Source organism: Ictidomys tridecemlineatus, unplaced genomic scaffold, assembly GCF_052094955.1.
Source record: "Ictidomys tridecemlineatus isolate mIctTri1 unplaced genomic scaffold, mIctTri1.hap1 Scaffold_52, whole genome shotgun sequence".
Taxonomy (NCBI): domain Eukaryota; kingdom Metazoa; phylum Chordata; class Mammalia; order Rodentia; family Sciuridae; genus Ictidomys; species Ictidomys tridecemlineatus.
The window spans coordinates 1,550,108-1,556,107 of record NW_027523416.1 but is presented as its reverse complement, the minus strand read 5'-3'; the positions used below and the strand labels follow the sequence as shown (position 1 = coordinate 1,556,107).

At 40.1% G+C, this 6,000-nt stretch overlaps 1 protein-coding gene across 1 annotated transcript in view; it reads right to left on the bottom strand.

Annotated features, from left to right (window-relative positions):
• Positions 1-642: 642 nt before the first annotated feature.
• The window catches only part of LOC144373881 (palmitoyltransferase ZDHHC19-like), a 75,849-nt gene continuing 70,491 nt past the window's right edge, over positions 643-6,000 (bottom strand). Inside the window, exon 10 of the mRNA XM_078036863.1 lies at positions 643-985. The gene's annotated coding sequence lies outside the window, so the exon portion shown is untranslated. The remainder of the gene's footprint in view (positions 986-6,000) is intronic.

The following is a 6,000-nucleotide window of genomic DNA, read 5'->3' as shown; positions in this document are numbered from 1 at the left end:
CACATACTGTGCATGGGTGAGGTTCTGGGTTCAATTACTAGAGTGCAAGCCACACAAACTCCCCCAAAATTGCATTTCCAAGACAAAACTATTCAGTGAGAAGAGTGATATTGTTTTTCATATTTGCAAATATCTCTAACGTTTGGCTGAATAGAAGATACCTACATTTTCATATCTGCTTCTACATTTCACAAACCAAGTAGCCTCTGGTGAATGCCAGTGTAAGCTTATGTCAAAAACAATGAAAGAAGTAAACAAGACTTTGGTGATATCATGAAATTACCATGGCAATCTTATGGACTCCCTGAAAATTTTCAGGATGCTCAGTGGTCATAGATCACCCTTTTGAGAAATAATATGTTAGAATGATGGGCTAGGAGAAGCACAGAACTTAGGGTTTCCTTTAGATCATTACATAAACCCTGGGTTGTCCTATTTTCAGTTATCCAACCCCGTCCCCTTAGGAAACATAGTAGGATGCTTCAAAATTTTTAAGGGATTTAAGTGCATTAAATCCACTTATATTCAAGAGATAATCAATAACTTTCACATACTCACAAATTCATTTTCTATTTAAAAGCATTTTATGATTGTAAAAAGCATAGAAATAAGTAATGACAAATTGAAAGTATTATTCATGAGTCAATCAAAGCATTTTGAGGTTCGTGGTGAAACCCCTTGATTTTTTTATTGTGAAAGAACAAGGGTCTGCTTCAGGAACTGGCTTTCCCCCATTTGTGTATTTCTCACATTAGGCAATGTGTAACAACCTATATTCACTTGTTTCCTCAAAGAGGATTCTATAAAACCTGGACCTAGGGGCTAGAGCTATGTGCTGTCTCAGTTTCCCAGAAACACCTTGCACTGTTGGCAAGACTCCTTTGCTTGACTGTCTTTGCACAGAGGCTGAATTCTTCCTCCAGGAGTAAATACTTCATTTGGGGACAGAGAAACTGTCTTTCCTCTTATGAATCAGCTGCTTGTGCTGAAGAAGAAAGAAAATGAACAAAGATATAATCTAATGTTAGATACTAATAAGTCCTATAAAAATAGTTAAGCAAGGTATGGACAAAGGGAGAGACAGGGCATTTGATAAGTTGGTCAGTGACATTGCTGAGAACTCAGGTGGACATTTGACACAAGACCTGAAAAGATTGAGGGAAAAGTCCATTTCTGAAGTAAGAGCAGTCTGAATGGAAGCCATAGAAAATGTTAATTCTCTGAGGACAGAAGTAACTTGACTTATTTGCAGTTGAGGAAACAGCAGGACAAAGTTTGGCTGGAGCCACATGAATGGTCAAGATTAAGAAACATGGGGTGCTAATAGTTCCAGGACAGCTCATAAAGTATCATGAGAAGACCATGATAGGTTATCACCCTGCGTTACAAGAGTGCACTAAGCTATTGGGAGGTGGTCAGTAGGAGAGTCTTATTCAAAGGGGCTCATTCCTAATACAATGGGGATGTTGCCTGGAAGCAGGTAGCCCAGTGGGGAAAGATGTGCTGGAGGCTTTCCCTAGGATACTCACCATGAGGGAAGAGTGATGTTTTCTAAGCACAGAATATTTAATTTCTTTTAAAAATTCCTGAAAAACACTGTTTTCCTGTGCAAGAAGTTTGAAATGTTTAAAATTCTTCATTCATATCGAAAAGTGGTGAGAAATAAAGCTTGTGGGACTCAATATGCCATCCCAATATAATCTGGGATTTTAACTGAAGAGTTGAAATGAAACAATCACAAGGATTTAGGCTGTCACTAATTCTCTGTGACAATCTAGGTAGCAGAGGCTTGATTCTTTGATCTCTATCATGAATTCTAGAGTTTGAAAATAAAATCTTTCCTCTCAAAGACATTTTCACTTATATGAATTTGGCCTCTAATAGGGTCTTTCCAGAAGCTTCCATAGCAACTTTCAGGGTTTAGACATGGAATGAAGCCTCTTTTCCATCCCCAGATCCAGTGACATGTTCGTTTAACATGGTTTATTGACTACCTCTTATATGAAAGGATTTTGAAGTATTTTTCAAACCAATGTATATAAACCCTCAAAATTTCTGAAGCATGCTTGGAGGCTGGCCAATAATGTATTGTCCTGACAGTATTAAGAGTGGAGTATCTTCTTATGGAGAATGTACATTTATTTTCTCTCTAGGGAAGCAAATTTGGATAGAAGTTATGGAGCGTTCTTGGGATTTCTGGGGATCTAGGAAGGGTGATCTTTCATTTCAGATTTTCTAATACAATAATCATGTTTCAATAGTCCATCTTTTGTTTATTGCTTTATTTGATGCCATCAAATCTAATTCCCAGTGTGATTTTTTTTTAATTTTTTCATACATGTACTTTGGATAATGAGGCCTATCACATTCCACCATCCTTGCTAATCCCCTGTCCCCTCCCTTTCCCTCCTACCCCTCTGGCCAAACTAGAATTCATCTAATCTTCCCAAGTTCCCCCACCCTACCACACTACATGTCAGCCTCCTTATATCAGAGAAAACATTTGGCATTTGGTTTTGGGGGATTGGCTCACTTCACTTAGCATTGTCTTCTCCAATGCTATCCATTGAAATGCAAATACCATGAATTTATTCTCCTTTCTTGCTGAGTAAAACTCCATTGTGTATGTTTGCCACATTTGTTTTTCATCCATTATCCACTGAAGGGCATCTAGGTTGGCTCCACAGTTTAGCTATTGTGAATTGTGCTGCTATAAATATTGATGTGGCTGTGTCTCTGGAGTATCCTGTTTTTAAGTCTTTGGGTATAGACTGAGAGGGATAGCTGGGTCAAATGGTGGTTCCATTCCCTGATTTCCTAGGAATATCCATACTGCTTTCCATATTGGATGCACCAATTTGAAGTCCCACAAGCAGTGTATGAGTGTGCCTTTCCCCCCACATCCTCACAAAACTTATTGTTGTTTGTCTTCATAATAGCTGCCATTGTGACTGAACTGAGATGGTATCTCAGAGTAGTTTTGATTTGCTAGAGATGGTGAAAATTATTTCATATATTTGGTGACTGATGGATTATCCTCTTCTGAGAAGTGTCTGTTTATGTCCTTGGCCTATTTGCTGATTGGAATATTTGTAGGGTTTTTTTGGTGCTTAGTTTTTTGAGTTCTTTATATACCCCAGAGATTAATGCTCTATCTATCTCTATGTGTGAGGGGTAAAAATTTGCTCCCAGGATGTAGGCTCTCAATTCACCTCACAGATTGTCTCTTTTGCTGAGAAGAAACTTTTTAGTTTGAGTCCATTCCATTTATTGAGTCTTGATTTTAATTGTTGCGCTATAGGGCTCTTATTAAGGAAGTTGGGGAGTAATCCCACATGATGGAGACGAGAGCCTAATTTTCTTCTATTAGAAGCAGGGTCTCTGGTTGTATTCCTAATCCTTGATCCATTTTGAGTTGAGTTTTGTGCATGGTGAGAGACAGGGGTTTAATTTTGTTTTGTTGCCTATGGATTTCCAGTTTTTCCAACACCATTGGTTGAAGAGGCTATCTTTTCTCCAATGCATATTTTTGGTGCCTTTGTCTAATATAATTATAATTTGTGCATTGGTCTCTGTGTCCTATATTCTGTACCATTGGTCTACCAGTCTGTTTTGGTGCCAGTACCATGCTGTTTTTGTTACTATTGCTCTGTAGAATAGTTCAAGGTCTGGTATAGTGATGCCACCTGCTTCACTCTTCCTTCTAAGAATTCCTTTATCTATTCTGAGTCTCTTATTTTTCCAGATCAATTTCATGATTACTTTTACTATTTCTATGAGAAATGCCATTGGGATTTTGATCAGAATTGCATTAAATCTGTATAGTGCATTTGGAAGTATGCTCATTTTGATAATATTAATTCTGCCTATCCAAGAGCAAGGTAGATCTTTCCATCTTCTAAGGTATTCTTTGATTTCTTTGTTTAGGGTTCTGTAGTTTTCATTTTACAGATGTTTCACCTCTTTCATTAAGTTGATTACCAAGTATCTTTTTTTTTTTTTGAGGTTACTGTAAATGGGGTAGTTTTCTTCATTTCCTTCTCAGAGGATTCATCACTGATACACAGAAATGCCTTTGATTTCTGGGTGTTGATTTTATAACCTGCCTCTTTTTTGAATTTGTTTATTAGTTCTAGAAGTACTCTGGTGGAGCGTTTTGGGTCTTCTAGGTATAGAATTATACTGTCAGCAAATAGTGCTAATTTAAGTTCGTCTTTTCCTACATGTATCTCTTTAATTTATTTTGTCTGTCTAATTGCTCTGGCGAGTATTTCAAGGACTACATTGAATAGAAATGGTAAAAGAGGGCATTCCCAACTTGTTTCAGTTTTAAAAGGGAATGCCTTCAATTTTTCTCCATTTAGAATGGTGTTGGTTTCAGGCTTAATATAGATAGCCTTTAGGACGTTGACATATGTTCCTCTTATCCCTAGTTTATCTAGTGTTTTGAACATCAAGGAGTGCTATATTTTGACAAATGCTTGAGTCTGTTGATGTGATGAATTACATTTATTGATTTCCATATGTTGAACCAACCTTGCATACCTTGGACTAATCCCACTTGATCATGGTACAGGATCTTTTTGATGTTTTTGTATTTGATTTGCCAGAATTTTATAGAGAATTTTGCATCTGTATTCATTAGAGATATTGATCTAAAATTTTCTTTCTTTGTTGTGTCTTTGCCTGGTTTTGGAAACAGGGTAATATTGGTCTAATAGAATGAGTTTGGAAGTGGTGCCTCTCCCATTCCAAAAGGGAGAAATTGGTACATAGAAAGAAGAGATGGGACCAAATCAAGACTAAAACCCAGGTGTTCCTTCTTAACTCTCTGCTTTGTGGCTGCCATGAGGTGAGCAGCTGCCTTTCAAACTGTCCTTGTATCCTACTGTTCTGCTTCACCTCTGGCCCAGGGCCATGGAGCTGGCTGCCTATGAACTGACACCTCTGAGACATGAAATGTTCTGCATCACCTTAGCCCCAGAGCAATGCAGTCAGCCAAACATGGACTGAGATCTCTGGAAAATGCAACGCTAGGCAACAGGAAGAACACTGCACACCTTCAATGTGGTATAGAGAGAAGGATGTGTATGTGCTTTGGTCAGGATGAGAGGGAACTCCTCCCAAACAAAATATACATATTTTACCTGAAATAATACCAGAGTCAGGCACCATTACTGGCTCAAGGATCCTGTGGGACAGTTCCAGGGACCACTGTAATGGTTCTCTAAATTGATAGTATGGTGGAAAGTATAGAGGAAAAATTGACTAGAGCTATTTGGGGGCAACTGATGGTGGTTTGACTCTGGATGGCTACAGTCATGTCCAGTAGAACTGTGGAGATATTTTTGGAGCCAAGTAGAAGGACTTCCTAAGTAACCCAAAGGAAAGCAGCCTCAGAATGACCCTCTGGAGAGTGAGGATAACTGTATGCTGGGTGTGGGAGAATAAGCAGCACAGAGTCGGGAGAAGCCTGAGCTCAGACCAATTGGGAGTGGGGGTCTCTTCACACTGGAGCCTTCCTTTGACCAATTGTCTTGGCTCAAGTCTTTTCTGTGTCAAGCATTCCAGCCACACGTCACAAAGGCTAAACTCCAGTTCAGCCTTTGGTCCAAGGAGGAGCTGGCTTCTCAGCCAAGCTGCTCTGTGCTGACTAGCATTGGACTAGTGTGGACTTCTGCCTAGTGACGAGCCAAAGGTGCCCTCAATGGGCAGTCTTTTGACCAAGTGCGGTTGCAGGCCACGCTACAGGGCTCTATGGGCTGTCAGACTCCCCTCTGCCTTGCCCATGAGGCTCCCTCTCCTCACAGGTACCACCCCGCTGCACCTGCCTCTCCCCTCAGCCCTGCCAGCAGGAGTTTCTTCCAGGATCCCCGACCTCAGGGGCCTCCTGTTGCTGGCAGGGACAGAGGCCTGCTCCTCTGTCGGGGGATCCTGCTGCCGGTGTTCTGGGGGTCCTTCCGCAAAAAAACAGTGCTATCCTGGAAGAACTCGCAGATG